The following is an 18,812-nucleotide window of genomic DNA, read 5'->3' on the forward strand; positions in this document are numbered from 1 at the left end:
CAATCTGGCCCATTATAATTATATTTTTTCGTTGTCTTAGTTCATGATCTCTATTCATTTTAATTTTACTGATGAAATGTGGAGTGACAGCTAAGTTCTTTATTAGCAAATTTAGAAACTGAGGCACAGGGAAGTTAAATGCAGAGCTTTTCTCTACATTTAAATTAAGTAAACCTTTTTGCAAAAGCTTATGTAAAAAATAACATAGTCAATTGCCAATGTGTTATCAGACATAGAAAATACTATTAAGAATATAAGTAGGAATGAGTCAAACAAAGAATAACTGGGTAAGATTCATTACAAGTAATCAGGATTTTGAAGTGACATGAACACAGATGAAAAGTGTAAGTGATTATCAGAAGGATAAAAGCATCCTTACATAGCAAAGTCCTTAAGTAGGGAGAACATCATTAAAATGAAAAGTAGTTCACTGTGAAATGTTTCAAAGTACACCATTCTCCCTACTCCCCTACAGTGGTTAACTACACAAGACTGGAGTGCCTTTGCCTGAGATACCAAAGATACTGCAATGCCTCAACAGGAAACAAACTCAGGTCAGTGAACTAGATGTGCTATGTTAATTTCCGGAGAAACTATCTCATATTAGACTACAGAAACGTAAAAAGAAAGTTAACTCTTTTGTGGTATCTCATTAGTCTCTTCCACCCACATCCATTAAAAAAAGTTAACCTTGGCTTCTTAATTTTGCTGTCTACAAGCCAATTCCCAAATTACAGAAACTTAGTTCCTAGCCAACTGAGTTGAATCTGAAATTGTCAAGCATTCTTATAGAAAATAATTTTGCTTACAATTATTAGATGTATCTTAAATAGTACAATTAAGAAAGAATCAGTTTTTTGTTTGTTTGTTTTTTTGATATGGAGTTTCCCTTTTGTTCACCAGGCTGGAGTGCAGTGGCATGATCTTGAAACCCTGCAACCTCCACCTCCTGGGTTCAAGTGATTCTCCTGCCTCAGCCTCCCAAATTGCTGGGTGGCGCCTGCCACCATGACCAGCTAATTTTTGTATTTTGGGTAAAGACAGAGTTTCACCATGTTGGCCAGGCTGGTCTCAAACTCCTGACCTTAGGTGATCCGCCTGCCTTGGCCTCCCAAAGTGCTGGGATTACAGGCGTGAGCCACTGTGCCTGGCCAAAAGGAGCAGTTTTATTAGTAAAGCAGGAGAGAATAAAAAGCAATAGAGAGGGTGATATAAAAGATGCAAAGAGAGACGAGTTGAAGCAAGATCCTAAAATAGATGAAGTGAGATGGGATAAAAGCTCCTGGTGAGAGGGTTCAGCCTTAGAATAGACCGAATTCTCACTCACAGACGGAGAGCAAGGATAAACATCCAGAGAAGATGTATTGGAGGAGACATCCTATCGTAGAGGATAACCTAAGTCAGAGGTTCTCAAAGTGTAGTCCTCAGACCAGCTGTGTTGCATCACCTGGGAGCTTGTTAGAACAGAGCATTCACCAGCCCCACCCTGACCCACTGAATCAGAATTCCTGGGAAAAGGCCCAGGAAACTATGTTAGAAAGAGCTCTGCAAGTAATTTTTATACATCTTAAAGTTTGAGAATTATTGATGTAAATCTTCTCAGAGCAGGTAAACAAATCATTGGCTGACAGCAAGCAGGTAAATGAGTTAACTTCTGGGGGCAACTGTGCCAAATGCTTGGCTCAAATTAAGCTCATGACCAATTACATATAAAACCAGAACACGAGAATATAAGCCAGATTCTCTAAGTAGAAGGAAAGCATACATCTCCAGAAGTAAAGCATCTTAAAATAATCATCTTGCTGTAGATCTTTAAGGGATGGAATTTTATGATAATCTCCTGCATTGACCCGCTGCAGAATTTGTCAACTCAACATCAGCAAGCTGAACATCAACAAGCTCAACATCAGATTTTGCAAAAGACTTCTTGTTTATACCAGCCTAAGTGAACGTTCTTTTGCATTTTAGTCACTTTCTGCACAATGTTGGTATAGTGTCAAGGCCCAGAGTAGGCATTAAATAGTTACTTGCTGACTAAGCCATTAGTGGAATAACTAGTTTCCACTCTCTCCCATCCTGTCTTTAATAATGTTTTTTTTTTTTTTGTTAATATATTTTCCCCCACATCACTCTTAAGAGCTATAGCTCTCCATTAGGGTTCTGGGCAATGTTAACATTGCTGTTTCTGCCATTAAGTGATTCTGTCACTTCAGAAAAACTCCTAAGCTGCTAAAGACCCCTGTTTTTCCACCTGAACAATCCAAACATTTTATTTATTATTTAAACAAAGACTTATAGTACTTGTTACAGACCAGCTACAGTTCTAGGCACTTAACAAATATAAATTCATTTAATCCCCAGGAAAACCAGACTGAGGCACAGAAAAGTTAACTAACTTACTAAAGATTATATAGCTAGCAAATGATGAAGCTGGGATTCGAACTAGGCAGTTTGGGCTTTTCTGTGTATGCTAACCACTAAGCCATGCTACCTATCCACATGCTCTGACAGCATAATGTTTAGGTAAGTGGGAAGGTCAATGATCACACTCCTTGCATCATAAGTGAGTATCTTAGTATATCAAAAACTGCTTGATTTTCCATTAATTCCTCAAATAGTAGCCTCTCTTTCCAGTACTCATATTTTTGAAAGTTACTAACCAAAGGACAAAATCACTCAAAATATGGCATCTTGAACATAGAGTGGCTGCCTTGAGTTGACTTGGGTTCCTTCCAGTCACAACTGTTGGAAGTATTTACCTGAAATGTTAAGGACCACGAGAGCCAGTTGACCTGTTGCCAGAACAAGAGCAATTCAAAAAAGTACTATACCACGCACCAGGAATCTGAGGGAAAAGGAAAAATGTACTTCCTCAGAAAAACATCGAAGTACAGGCTATTCCAGCTTAGGGCTGGCCCAGCTGAAGGCAGGAACAGAAAGGTACTCAGATGTTTGCATGCAGTTTACCATAGTGTAAATAGTGACTTGTATCCTCACAAGAAAATTTGGAGGAGTTAATCCAAAAGGTCCAGTATAACGAAATTTTTTTCAAAATAATTACAATCAGATCATAAAAGCTATAAATGAATAAACTCCTCAATGATGTACAGTAATAAGGAAAGATGGAAAAGAAGGTTGGAAGGCAATGCAGTCAGAGAAGCAGCTCTTCTGAGTGGCATTTTTTACTCCAAATTTAGATTCAAACTAAATTCATTAATCCTTCAGCTGAATAAGAAACACCTGAGCACTGCATAGAGCCAGAGCCCTAAGGGGAACACTTCTGTTTAATAATGGACCCTATGAAAAGCAAGATCCTTTTGGTGTAGGGCTAGGGGCTGCAGCAAGCTAATCTGTAAGTTTAGAATTTTTGTTCTGGAAAATTTATTATTGGAAGGAGTGTGTGGTGATTAGTGCTAATCAACAAGAAGGCAGTGATTGCTTTTTGAATGGCCAAAAGTCAAATTTCATATGAATGAAGCAAGCATTGGACACAACAATAGAACATCTGCATTCAACTGTTACTGATGATATGATACCCCAAGATTCTGGGGGAAATCTATTGGTAATACAAATATGAATTTGGATTCCCACCTTTGGCTAACTGAAATATTCTGGTGTATTAGATGAGGTGAAGGAAGAAAAAGCAGTTAATAATTGTGAGGCATGATTCTAAGCAAACAATGCAGGATGTGTGTGTGTGTATGTGTGTGTGTGTATACACACATAACACACACATCCCCCATATATTTACTATGTCTGAAAGACAAAATGAATACCTGTCCCCACACTCAGTAAGGGCCCCTAGGAACTTCACAGAAAGAAGCCCATATGCTTCTAAAAATCAGTAAACATCCAGAAAATAAAGAACAGCCCAGGTCCAAGTCTGAGAAACACAGCTTATGCTTCTGTTCTGGCACCAGTACCTGGTTTCAATTTCACAGTTGTCTGGGTGATACAGATGTCACAGGAAGTGAGGCCAAGAGAGTCCTGGCCCTCTGAGTGTGAGGAGTCTGCCCTCCTCTTCGCACTACCCAGGGTCTGTGATTGGGTGGTCCCACTGTCAGGGGAATGAAGGTTCTGAGAAGATGTCTGAAACCTGGTCAGTGGAAGAGGCCTTGTGAGGCACTGAGACAAAAGGCTCAGACATGACTGGCAGAGACAAACTGTAGGAGCAGAGCAAGGAGAAAGCAGGTCCTCTCCCACTGCCAGGACATCTCCGGGATAGGCTGACGCAGATAGTACATTGTTCTGCCAAAGTGGAATATTCGAGAAGTGAAAATGTGAAGCCTGGATCTCATTCTCTATAAGTGGGAATAATTATACTGTCCCTTTTATCCTAATGTGTATGTATGATCCACCCCACCACTACACTTCATCCTTTATCCACTGTTTGTACACATACAAATATAAGAAATAATTTCCTTTTCTCACTTCCCATTAGGCTTTCATAAGTTCCCCGGACCCACCTTTTCCAGTGAAGAGTGAGAGAATGCAGTTTGTTAGCAGTAAGTAATAAAATAGACAATAAGGGTCTTATCTCAAAGTTTCCAAACTATTTCCCTTTCCCAGAACAAAAGAAGCTTCTTTTTAAAATAATATTATCTAGAATTATCTTTTAATTTGTCATAAAGTCATAATTAAACATAACTCCATTTTAGAGACTTTAAAAATTCATTTTGAAATTTACCTGGCCTGACATTTACAGATAGATTTTTAAAAATCTGTCTTTCGATCTTGTGGGAAGAACTGAAGCAGGCGTTCTTGGCTCGGTGCGGCTTGCGGCAATCCGTGGAGGAACCCGCCACGAGCCACCATCATGCCTGGGCACTTACAGGAAGGCTTCGGCTGCGTGGTCACACACCAATTCGACCAGTTATTTGACGACGAATCGGACTTCTTATGCTGAAGGCAGCAGACAACAAGAAAAAAGAAGCCGTTGGGGGCAGCGTTGGGGGCCCTGGGGCCAACTGCGCAGCTCAGGCCTGGCCCAGACCAACTCCAAAGTGGCAGGCAAACAACTGCGAAAGGAGTGCCAGAAAGACCCCCAAAACCGCTGCGCCCCCCAGCGTTGGCATGGTTGACGAGAAGAGAAGACGCAGCCGCCTCGTGGCGCTTAATAAAGAATAAGTAAGGGTCATTGTTCTCGTGCCAGTAGGAGCTGGGGTCCCCGTCCGCCAGCTTCAGAGCCAGTGAACTCAGATCGGGCCCCTCAGCTGCCAGGTAAGGCAATACTCATCTTGGCCGTGGGAAGAAATTCAAGAAGAAGCTTTTGAAACATAAAACTTAGTTGGGGTTTGAGCTCTGCTGGGCAGCTCCCAGTTACTAGAGTTTACCTGCTGAGCAGAGAAGATGATTGCAGAATTGAGAGAAGCCGTGGCCCTAGCTCCAGTGAAGGTGAGAAAGGAGTAGGAAGAAGAAAACTTCCCAGGTCAGGCATCCAGCCCACAAATGCACTCCGAGAACATCAAATTCTAGGTCCCGGGAGGGTCTTCAGACAGGCCTTGATGGATCAGAAGAGGAAGAAAAGGTGCTGGCTGGAACCAAGAACCTACAGTTACTGGTTCCAAAAACGGAGATATGTGTGGAAGCTGAAAAACCCTTCATCATAGCAGGAAGAATCCAGAAAGCTGATCCTCAAGGACCTGAGTTAGGAGAAGCTTGTGATAAAGGAAATGTGTTAAAGAGGCAGAGAATAAAGAGAGAAAAGAAAGATTTCAGACAAGTGATAGTGAATGACTGTCACTTACCTGAAAGCTTCAAAGAAGAGGAAGATCAGAAATGTAAGAAATCTCAGGGAAAATACAGCCTTAGTTCTGGCACTGTTAAAAATTATGAAACCCTGCCTGGGTAAAAGCCTTTTACATAAAGTGTGTGTGGGAAAGGATTTAGTCAGAGTGCAAACCTCGTTGTGCATCAGCAAATCCACACTGGGGAGAAAACTTTTCAATGTCGGGAACCCTTTGAAGGCCTTCATTCAGAGTGCAAGCCTCGTTGTGCAGCGTGCAAAGCTCGTTTGTGCATCAGCAAATCCACACTGGGGAGAAATCCTTTGAATGTCAGGAACCCTTTGAAGGCCTTCATTCAGAGTGCAAGCCTTGTTGTGCATCAGAGAATCCGCACTGGACAGAAACCTTATGTTTGTTCAAAATGTGGGAAAGCCTTCACTCAGAGTTCAAATCTGATTGTACATCAAAAAATCCACTCCTTAGAAAAAAACCTTTAAGTGCAGTCAATGTGAGAAAGCCTTGGTTTTAGTTCACAACTTGATCGGTACCAGAAAGTTCACATTACAGAAAAATGCTATGAATGTAATGAGTGTGGGAAAATGTTTACTTGGAGCTCAAACCTCATTGTCCATCAGAGGATCCACAGTGGGGAGAAGCCCATTGCCTATAACGATTGTGGCAAAGCCTTTACCCATAGTGCAAATCTTATTGTGTATCAGCGAAGCTATACTGGTGAGAAGCCATATGAGTATAAAGAGTGTGGGAAAGACTTTAGTTGTTGTCACACCTTATTATGCACCAGAGAACTTCACGCTGCAGTGAATCTGGGAAAGTCTTCAGTCAACTCTCTTGCCTTATTGTCCACGAGGGAATTCACAGTGGAGATCTTCCTTATGTGTGTAATCAATGTGGGGAGGCCTTCACATGCAGCTCATACCTACTTATTCATCAGAGAATCCGTAATGGAGAAAAACCTTACACGTGTAATGAGTGTGGGAAGGCCTTCAGACAGAGGCTGAGCCTCACGGTGCACCAGAGAACCCACACTGGGGAGAGGGCTTATGAATGCAAGAAATGTGGTGTAGCTTTCATTTCCAACTCATACCTTATGCGACACCACATCTTGTTGAATAACAAGGAAGAGGAAGACTTCTAGTATTGGTCATAACTTTCTGCCTCCCAAATGAGACACTTCTTTGCTGTTTTCTTCCTCCTTTATAAAGATTAGGCCTATGTCTTTAAAAGTTACAGTTTTCAGCAATGCAGCACAAAATATGATAAGCATTTCAGAGGCTAATTTAAAGAAAACAAAAAGTAAGCACCTAAAGGCAAGGGCTTTAACTGTACCTTAAGTGGTCATGTTTTCTGAAATGGAATGTGGCTTTCTGAGGAATGGGTCATACAAAGCTAAATAGTAATGATGCTATTTGGGGAAAGGTCTTTTATGCTTAATTTTGCTTTTTAAAACTCTGATGATTGCTTGAGCCACAGGCAGGTTATCTGCCTGGTTGAATTCTGGTTGAACCATGTATTCTGGTATTTCTGGTTAAGTGGTGGTGGTGACTAGGTAATAAGGAAACCACTTGGGGTAGCAATTCAACAATTAACTTACAAATGTTTGTAAGCTTTCAATTTCCTAGGTAATTTTTAAAATTTTTAAATTTGCCAGGTAAAACAAAAAACCTTAACTGTCTACTGTACCTAAAATGGACAGAAATAGGAAATGGCCTTTTTCCTTACTGTCTATACCTCCTGAACCTTGGTATTGTAAAGCTCTGGGGATCTCTGATGAGTCTGTTCTGACCATTCCCTAGTCCGTATGGCCAAGTTCTCAAGAACTGATGGATACCACTCATCAGCTTTATTTATCTACTAAGATCGACAACTCCTTCTCCAAACAACTCAAGCCCCCAATTCCCATCATATTCCATTTGGGTGAGATGCAACTAACAGCCCCCTTCTTAGATAGAGGAGTCAAAGAATAAAGCTTCCCTAAAGGTTACAACAACAACAACAACAAAAAAAAAATGGAAGGAATAAGGTGAGCTGGAAGACCTGATCAACAACTTCAGGGTGAAAGAAAATAACTGACAGAAGACCAGAAAGGCGACCACCTTGTGAACTAAAATTTGAAAAGTTGCTTGAAGAAAAGGGTGAAGGAGGCAAATTTTCAGTTGAGAGAGCGATTATTGACTGACCTATTCGAGGTCATGGTGATCTTGGAAGAGGCCGAGGGGGCTGTGGACATGGTATGGGCTGAGGAGATGAATTTGATTCTCGTGGCAAACATGAATTTGATAGGCATAGTGGAAGATAGATCTTCTTTTTCACATTACAGTGGACTGAAGCATCAAGGACAAACAGGGAGGTAGCGGATCTCACAACTAGGGAACTGTCAAAGATGAATTAACAGAATCCCCAAAATACATTCAGAAACAAATCTTTTTTTTTTTTTTTTTTTTTTTTTTGAGAAGATTCTCACTCTGTCACCCACGTTGGAGTGCAGTGGTGCAATCTCGACTCACTGCAACCTCTGCTTCCTGAGTTCAAGTAATTCTCCTGCCTCAGCCTCCCGAGTAGCTGGGATTACAGGTGTTGGTCATTATGCCCAACTAATTTTTTGTATTTTTAATGGAGACAGGGTTTCACCATGTTGGTCAGGCTGGTCTCAAACTCCTGACCTCATGATTCACCTACCTCAGCCTCCCAAAGTGTTGAGATTACAGGTGTGAGCCACCACGCCAGGCCTCAGAAACAAATATCTTATAATTGCAGTGACTTGGATCAATCAAATGTGACTGAGGAAACATCTGAAGGTGAAGAACATCATCAATAGCAGATACTGAAAATAAGGAGAATGAAGTTGAAGAGGTAAAAGAGGAGGGTTCCAAAGAGATGACTTTGGATGAGTGGAGGCTATTCAAAATAAGGACTGGGCAAAAGTAGAATCTAACATCTGAAAACCAAATGAAGGTATCTATGGGAAGGGGAAGAAGGGATTTGTTCTTCATAAATCAGAGTGAAGAGGCTCATGCTTAAGATTTGGTTATGGACCATCATTTCCAGAAGCCAGCAAATAGATATATAACGTCTCACCTGGAGATCAGTTTTGGAGACCTTGCCACCCAGGATGTGGTGGCAGGGGAGGACAAGGTGGATGCGGGTGCAGTGGATGCCCAAACTGTGGCAGCAGGACCGACAAGTCAAGTGCTTCTGCTCCTGATGTGGATGACCCAGAGGCATTCCCAGCTCTGGCTTAACTGGATGCCATAAGACAACCCTGGTTCCTTTGTGAACCCTTCTATTAAAATCTTTTGCATGCTTAAGAATTCCAAATGACTACGAAATTAAAAAAAAAAAAAAGAACTTCTCTTGCCACACAGAAGTAACAAATATGGTAATCAGTTTTGTATTTAGAAATGTATTAGTAGCAGGGATGTTTTCATAATTTTCAGAGATTATCTATTTTTCATGAATACTTTTGTATTGCTGCTTGCAAATATGCCTTTCCAAACTTGAAATACAGGTGTGAACAGTGTGTAAACAGTTTAAAGCTTTCACTTCATTTGTGTTTTTTAATTAAGGACTTAGAGGTTCCCCCAATTACAAACTGGTTTTAAATATTGGACATATTGGTTTGAATACCTGCTTTGCATTTTCATACATGGTCAACTGGGACATGTTAAACTTTGATTTGTCAAATTTATGCTGTGTGGAATACTATCTATATGTATTTTAACTTAGTTTTAATATTTTCATTTTTGGAGAAAAATCTTTTTTCACTTCTCATGATACCTGTTCTATATATATGCTAAATCCTTATATAGAGAAATATCAGCACTTGAACAAATTCAAAGCACATTTGTTCATTAACCTTGCTCGTTTCATAGTTTATTAGGTTCAAATTATAATGATTTACATTTTCAACTATTTTTACTTTTTAAATGCATGACTTTCCCATTTTAAAATCTAAACTACACATCTTATTGGTGAAAGTCGTTTAAGCTATTTATTGTGGGTATATACATTAAGTAAAGTAGTTTAATAGGCATGGGTCCCCCCATAACCATGGTGGGTGGAATAAGTTGATTTGGCCAATGTGTAATATTTAAACTGTTCTGTAAAATAAGTGTCTGGTCATTTGGTATGATTTCTGTGTGTGAGAGGTCCCAGAATCAAAATGGTACATCCATAATCAGCAACCATTTAACCCTTCCTTGTTAAAAAAAAAAACCAAAAAAAGCACTGGTTGGTAGGATGAGGTGGGGGAGTATTTTAATTTTTGGAATTTGGGAAGCAGACAGCTTTACTTTATAAGGTTGGAACAGCTGCACCATCCATGAAATGTAAACCAAAAATCTTTACTGTTTCTAAATTTCCAAGATTGCTATTATTTGGTCCTAAGCTGAGTCTTTGTTCCACAGAAAGTAGTAATTATCTTTTCCCTCTTCCTCCATTAGAAAATTAGGTTAATAATGGATTCCTTTAATGGGAGCATCACCACTTATTAAAACATACGTGGAGAGAATGATAAATAAAAACAGCTTTCTAGGATTGCCTTTTATTCTGCCACATTTATTGATAAACAGGGAAGGAATTTTAAAAAATGTTTTAAGAATCGTTCATCACTTCACTTTTAGAAATATTCTACCTGTATATGGTAATGTCCAGTTTTAAAAATATTGGACATATTCAATCTTAAACATTTCTATTTAGCTGATTGGTTCTCACATATACTTCTAAAAGAGAAATTGTACATTACAAGAGTTACTCATTTGGATTAGATTTATTAATCTCAGTTACCTACTATTCTGACATTTTAGGAAGGAGGTAATTGTTTTCAATGATGGATAAACATGCTGGTGTTTTGGATCTTGTGACACTAAGCATGTTCTGCACTGGTGCTAATGTCTAATATAATTTTATATTTACAAACATATCTGCTACTCAGAGATTAAGTTAGTCCATATGGATTATTGACCCCTCTTGAGACTATAACATATGCACTCTTAAATCAGTGTGTTTAGACTTTTCAAGTATAGAACTCGTTTCCGAACATGTACCATGTTTATAAACCTTGATTTCCAGCAACATACTATAGAAAACACCTGCTATTAAAAACACTTCACAACTTCTACTTAGTCATCCATTGCTGTCGTGAGACAACACAGCAATATCTTGTATGTTGCAAGCTTTCAAGACAGCCTGAACTTAAAATGTTAGTCCATTCGTTGTATCTGACAGATATAAATTTGCCTGTTAGTTCACTTTGTGTCAAGGGCTAAAACTATGAACCTAAGTTTCTCTTACTGGTGGGTAATAACTGAAAAAAAAGATTTATGTTCACACACACAAAAATCTGTTCTTCAAGATCATCACATTCAGTAGAAGAAAATCAAACTCTTTCTGTTCAAATACACTGTATTGGCTTTGTCAACTCGACAGCAGCCTCTGGGCCCAGCTATTCTACATGTCAACTCGACTCAGATGCTAGTTCCTAACCAGGGGACCCCTCTGCTTTTCATTAAATGTGACTTAGACAACAAGGAACCAGTCTTAGTCACATAGTACCAGAAATCCCAGCACTTTACAGAATAATCATTCTTTATCTTTAGAATGTTCACAGGGTTGCTCAATTGGCAATACAAAACCAACTTTTTCTCAAAGGAGAATCTCTTCCTTTTTCATTTCTTTATGATTTGCCCCCAAATAAATATATTCCAGTGCACTATTTCAAACAATGTAATTCATTCATTTGTGTTACTATGTCCTAGTTATTTCTAATCTGGAAAAGAGGGTCACGTTTCCTTCCTTTCTTTGTAGTGGAGAAGACAGAAGACACTCATAACGGTAGATTTAGTAAGTGCATCCTGTGGGTGTGCACACACAGCCATTCATAATTTAGAGTATTAGTTCTGCCAAGGACTCTAAGGATGACCTAGGGTTGGGGATGGCCTAGTTAAACCCTCTTCAATCCCTTTATACCCTTAACAAAACTAAGGTAACATGGCAGAAACTTCCCTGGTCATTTTCCTTCTTCCAGTTCCTCAGCACACACTTGCAGAATGGATTCATGACCCTTCTACTTTTCCTCTGCTCTGCACTTGCCTGTTTATTCTCTCTTTCCTTTTGACTTTGTCCGCTCTTTCTGAGCTGCCTTCCTTTCCATAATATACCACCTTCTAGAGGGCTCATTCACACAGTGCATCTGAGCGTTGCATGTATGTGTTTCTGATGACATGAGCCCACTGCCAATTCTCTAAAACTTCAAAAGGAAACCAAACAAACTTACAACTTTCTGCTTCAGATAAAGCAAAAGGACACTTTCAATTGGAACACAGAAAGAAAACGAATTTTTCAGTTAGAAAGTAAGCTCCCATTCACCATTACATCCTTCTCATTGAGAGCAGTACACATACATCATAAATGCTCAGTAAACACATCCACTTGCAGATAACTGAGGAGCTCTGAGTCAGCAGCAGGCAGTAGATAATGAAAGCAAACTGAATTAGAAATCAGAAGACTGAGCCTCCAGTACCAGCTCTGACTGAATCAAGTTATGTGACTCTGAGGACTTTGGTATTTTTGGTACTATCAACAGGGTAACACTAAATTATTTCTAAGGTATTTTCTGTTTTGAAGATTCAATGATGACAAAACATACAAATTACAGTTAAAGATTAAAAGGTCTCCAAAGAGGTTTATAGTCCAACCACTACCACTCCCCTTTATTTCATATTTCCAGAAAGATGACTATCTGTCCCATTTGAAAATTTTCCAGGAAAACATTTGATTTACCTATTGTCATCTACATGCAAATTTTAGTACAAAAAAATAGGTCTCAGATTTAACCCAAAATCCATTTCTATGTTTATACTGCTGCTAATCAATTTAGGATTTAAATACCTAATTATAAAATTTCACAACCCTCATAATCTTGGGATGTAATTTTATTTTCAATGCAAGTATTAAAAGATATGGCCAATAAGGCAAAAAAACATTTTCCCTGAAGTCGTATCATTGACTAAATCATAGAGCTTGTCTATTCAGCTTCTTCCTGAATCTACATTTATAGCAGGACATGATTAATTTTCACCTAAAAAAATCCCTGCTTAGTAAATTATATTTCATTCACCAGGACTCCTTATTTATCTCAGTAGTTTTTAATGGAAAAGTAAATAAAACATTATTACATAAATGGTTAGAGAGATGACAGTAATCTTATTCTAAATTAAATAAAGAAAAGGTTAAGTAAATATTACAATATTTTAGTATGAGCCTTAAAATAATAAATCTACCTCCTTATTTTGTATAGCTTATTCTTGAAATATTTATCAGTGTAATATTTAAACCAAGTTATCATGAATTGTTTTCTGGAATTTTTTTATTTTTCAAAAGTTTAAGTTAGATTGTATGCTAGTTCCCATTCAGATATTAATATAATTACTAATTCATTCATGTTTAACACATACTGATTTTCCATTTCAGTACTGCATTTTAATGCATAACTACATATCCCCATTATAAAACTATGCAATAGGAAGTGCTGACATTACAATCTTGAATTATAATTTTTGGATTTGAGGACCTTCCTAAATATGCATATCCACACATATACAAACATGCACACACATGCACATGCACACATGCATTTTGTTGTCAAATATTTAAAACAAAAAGGCTCACTCTCAAAACATAAGAAACCAGAAACAAAAAAAGAAAATTGCTTTCAATAATGAGTAACCTCATGTTTATATAAGATAATTATTTAAATAATCTCATCTATTTGAGATTATGTAAATCTCAAATATGAGATTTCAAATAATCTCAAATTTGAGATTATGTAAATAGACCTGTGGGGAAAAAAGTAATCATTCATTTACATATTATGACAAAATGGTTTAAACCTATATCTGAATTAAGGCAATTACTCAAATCTAAAGTTTTTGTTTTCCCCTTACAACTCTTTTTGTGTAGAAAAGTAAAAAAGGAATCCTAAAGAAGTACTGTTAAATTTTGCTTAGCTTCATGTTAATGAGGTATGACTTCATCATTCCTATGGCCATGCTGAAAAATTAAACTTATCTCTGACTCACAGAGAGTCTGAGTTGAGAAACATGATAATCAAACTAATGATAGAAAACCAAACTATGAGCTGTATCAGATGGACAAGAGAAAACCAACATTTCAAATAAATCCTCAACAGAGTAACTTCTGCTTCCATTGTTAAATTCAGTGTCCATAAGTAGGTTGGAAATGTATCTGGGTGAACATTGGATTTAATACTCATTTTTTAAGACCTCACTTCTGATACCTGTCCTGGAACAGTTTCATGATAACTTGCTTATGCAGCAGCTTTAACCTCTGGGTACCATGTTTCTGACAGGACAGGAGACTCGATAACAGAGGGAGAACATCCACAATCTCTTTGGAATCTGTTACTTGGAGGGGGTCTTCCAGAAGCAAAATCTTGAAGAAAGTGATGCTCATTCCCTGCTTTTTTCCATTCTCCTCACCTAGTCCCTACCAGTCTGTCTTGCTAGCAGCTGGCTTCCCTAAAGTTGGATATTCAGGCCTCAATTTCACTGGATAAATCTTCATGCTTTGGACTTTTTCTTTCTTCATGTCCCCTTCCATAAATACTAAGAAACATCCTGTGCAGAGGTAGAATCAGGAGCAAAACACAAGTGGCTCCAAAAGTGCTGACAGACTATTGGGAGGAAGACAAACATTTATGAAACAGTCAAACAGATAAACAGAAAATTATGCTGCTGCTGATGGCCACCAAGGAGACATTCATGGTGCTATGAAAGCACATGATACAGGAATATGATCCAGTCTCAGGGTTCAGGGAAGGCCTCCACAAAGAAATGACAGTTGGGCTGACAGTCATGATGTAAGGAGCTCACAATGGAAAGCAATGTTGAGTTTGGAGACCTGGAAGATGATCAGTGTGGCTACTGCCAAAAAGGAGGATTCTGATGTGAAGCTGGAAGAAGGAAGACAGGTGTCAGACTTTGTGGCTTTTTGGAAAAATGATAAAGTTTTATTCTAAGAGCCCTGGAGAACATTGATGAATTTTATGTGGATAATGAACGAAATAATGAGGTCAGAGTTCAGAAGAAAGGTCCACTGTGATAAACAGATAGGGTTTGGAGTTGAGATGGGCAAAATACAGCCAGCCTGCCTCCTTCCCTCCCTCTACTATTACAAGGGGCAGCTGTGTCCTCCTTTGCTAGGACCCACCCTTCACTTACTAGAACTACCCTTATAAATCACATCTGTCCTTTTTTCTTCCTTATTGGCAAAGAAGGAAAATGTTCATCCTAGGAATGAAAGCATATCCCAGATATTCAGAGACAAGAAGACTTCAATTCTTCATCTGCAAAGCATGATTAATGGTGGTATGTTGGGCTGCTGAGGGTCCTAAGACACATTTGGGAACATGGGATCCTCTTTGAGCCTCTCAAGTGATATTAAGTGCCTACTATGGGTCAGCAGTATGATAAGCAAAGTACTTCAGTGATTTCACTTAAAACTCACAACAAAAACATGTTGCAAGTTGAAGAAAATGTAATGTGTTAGCTAGTAAAAGTGATGATTAGTATAGTTAGAACCAGGATTTGAAATTTTAAGTAACTTACATATTTAGTAAATTTAAGTAACCTGCTTACATGGTATATTAGTTAGCTTGGGCTGCCATAATAAAATACTATAATTTGGGTGATTTAAACAACAAAAAAATTATTTCTCACAGTTCTGGAGGCTGGGAAGTCCGGGATCAAGGTGCCAGACACTTCAGGTCCTGGTGAGGGCTCTCTTTTGAGCTTGCAGATGGCCACTTCTCACCATGTCCTCATATAGCAAAGACAGAGAACTCTGGTGTCTCTTCTTCTTATAAGAGGCACCAACTCTGTAGGATTGGGGACCTAACCTTAAGACTTCATTTAACATTTACCAGCACCTCACAGGCCCTAATCTCAAATACAGTCACAGTGGAGGTTAGGGCTTCAACCTATGAATCTGGGGAGCTGAAAGACACAAACATTCAGTCTACAACATATGGCTAGAAATTGATAAGATTTCAACCATGGTGTCTAAAGCCCCAGGCTGGGTCCAGTTCTCATGCAGTCTCTCTCAAAGTGGAGGAGCAGTAGTTTGAATTTCAAAGGCTAGAAAATCATCACTAGTGGATTAGGACCATGGGGCTTATTTATCAACTCTCAAGCCCTACTGGCAAACACAAAAAAAATAGCCCTGCATCATAACATTGTCCTAGCATCACACTAATTAATAGTTTTTTTTTCTTTTAACTTTTATTTTAAGTTGAGGGATACTGTGCAGGTTTGTTATATAGGTAAATGGCACATCAGAGGGGTTTGGTGTACAGATTATTTTGCCACTCAGGTAATAAGCATAGTATCTGATAGGCAGTTTTTTAATCCTCATCCTCTTCCCTCCCTCTACCCTCAGGTAGGCCCCAGTGTCTGTTGTCCTCTTCTTTGTGTCCATATGTACTCAATGTTTAACTTCCACTTATAAATTAGAACATGTGGTATTTGGTTTCCTGTTCCATGTTAGTCCACTTAGGATAATGGCCTCCAGCTTCATCCATGTTGCTGCAAAGGACATGATCTCATTTCTTTTTATGGATGCATGGTATTCCATGGTATGTATGTACCACATTTTCTTTATCCCATCTACTCTTGATGGATATTTAGATTCCATGTCTTTGTTATTGTGTCTTTGTTATAGTACCACAATGAAAATACATACTGCATATGTCTTTATGGTAAAATGATTTCTATTCCTTTGGGTTTATATCCAATAATGGGATTGTTGGGTCTAATGGTAATTCATTTTGAGTTCTTTGACAAATTAACGAACTGCTTACCACAATTGCTGAACTAATTTACATTCCCACCAGCAGTGTATAAGCATTCCCTTTGCTCTACAACCTCATAAGCATGTTTTTCATTTACTTTTTGATAATAACCATTCTGACTTGTGAGATGGTAGCTCATTGTGGTTTTGATTTTCATTTCTGTAATGATTAGTGATATTGAACATTTTTTCATATGCTTGTTGGCCACATGTATGTCTTCTTTTGAAAAATGTCTGTTGATATCCTTTGTCCACTTTTTAACTGGATTGCTTGTTTTTTGCTTGTTGATTTGTTCAAGTTTGTTATAGATTCTAAATACTAGACTTTTGTCAGATGTATAGTTTGAAAATATTTTCACCCATTTTGTAGGCTGCTTACTATGTTGATAGTTTCTTTTGCTGTGTAGAAGCTCTTTAGTTTCATTAGGTTCCATTTCTCAATTTTTGTTTTTGTTGCAATTGCTTTTGCCATCTCTGTCATGAAATTTTTGCCAGGTCCTATGTCTAAAATGATATTTCCTAAGTTATCTTCTAGTGTTTTTTATAGTTTTAGGTTTTACATTTAAGTTTTTAATCTATCTCAAGTTGATTTTTTATATGGTGCAAGGAGGGGTCCAGCTTCAGTCTTCCGCATATGGCTAGCTAGCTTCCCAGCCCCATTTATTGAATAGAGAGTCCTTTTCCCATTGCTTGTTTTTGTCAACTTTATCAAAGATTCTGATTGTTGCAGGTGTGTGGCATTATTTCTGGACTCTCCAATCTGTTCCATTTGTCTATGTGTCCGTTTTTGTACCAGTGCCATGCTGTTTTGGTTACTGTAGCCTCGTAGTATGATTTGAAGTCAGATAACATCGTGCCTCCAGGTTTGTTCTTTTTGCTTTGGATTGCCTTAGCTATTTGAGCCTATTTTTTTTTCAATACAAATTTTTACAAAGTTTTTTTCTGCCTCTGTGGAAAAAGTCACTGGTAGTTTGATAGGAATAACATTGAATCTGTAAAATGTGTTGGGTGGTATGGCTATTTTCACAATTCTTCCTATCCATGAGCATGGAATGTTTTTCTATTTTTGTGTGTGTGTGTGTCATCTCTAAGTTCTCTGAGCAATGTTTTATAATTATTGTTGTAGAGGTCTTTCCCCTCCTTGGTTAGCTGTGATGCCTAGGTATTTTATTCTTTCTGCAGCTATTGTGAATGGGACTGGATTCTTGAATGGGCTCTCAGCTTAGATGTTATCACTCAATTTCTTCAGTTAATCATCTCTACCTTGCTTATAGGCTCTTACTATACGAAACAAATGGAATTTTTTCATAATTACACTGCAAATTCCCATTCTGTGTTTTATACTAGGGAGCAAAGTTTAGTAAAAATCTGTGACTGAAACACAGGTAACAACTGGCATTTAGCCTTTAAAATGGAAGAAGTATATACAATGCTAAGGTAGATGTATTCAAAAAAACTAATTTCTTACTGCCAGAAATCAGGCATTTGGTGGTGTAATATGTATAGCTTCTTGAGTTGAACAACATTTTCTTTCAAGTTAATCCTGAAGAAGTTGAAAGTAAAATTTTCTCATTTAAGCAGAAATTTTCATTAATTGAGTTTGACCAAATACAAGTTGAAACTTGTATTAACAAGTAAACTTTAAAAGACTTAAAATTATCTCAAAGCCAAAATAAAGCTCCAAAGTAAATTTTTAAAACATTAAAATTTAATAATGCATTTATACATTTATAAAAAACTACTATAACTACATAAAATAATTATAAAAACAAAAACTCTTATTTTTTTATAAATCTTTAAAATAGTAGAGATTATAGATCTCAGAGCATTTATTCTTTACTATCTTCATAAGGTTACTCCAAGGATTAAAAATATTGCTCTGAGTTTTAAAATATTGGTTTTATACATGCAACCCAAAATGATCTGAGTGGCTCATGCCTGTAATCCCAGCTACTCTGGAGGCAGAGGCAGAAGGATTGTTTGACCTCAGAAGTTTGAGGCCAGCCTGGGCAACATAGCCAGATCCTGTCTCCAAAAATATGGAAAAAAAATTAGCCAGACATAGTGGCCTGCATCTGTAGTCCCAGCTACTCAGGAGGCTGAGGCAGGAGGATCACTTGAGCTCAGGAGTTCCAGGCTGCAGTGAGTAATGATCATGCCGCTACATTCTAGCCTGGGCAACAGGGCAAGACCTTGTCTCTA

At 38.1% G+C, this 18,812-nt stretch overlaps 1 protein-coding gene and 1 pseudogene across 1 annotated transcript in view; one reads left to right on the forward strand and one right to left on the reverse strand.

Moving 5' to 3' along the window:
- The window catches only part of GHR (growth hormone receptor), a 300,742-nt gene that overhangs the window by 247,854 nt on the left and 34,076 nt on the right, over positions 1-18,812 (reverse strand). The gene's annotated exons all lie outside the window — the stretch shown is intronic.
- On the forward strand, positions 4,750-9,082 carry LOC116552208 (annotated as a pseudogene).

The sequence above is a fragment of the Sapajus apella genome, unplaced genomic scaffold (genome assembly GCF_009761245.1).
Source record: "Sapajus apella isolate SASKATOON/1434 unplaced genomic scaffold, GSC_monkey_1.0 scaffold11, whole genome shotgun sequence".
Classification (NCBI taxonomy): domain Eukaryota; kingdom Metazoa; phylum Chordata; class Mammalia; order Primates; family Cebidae; genus Sapajus; species Sapajus apella.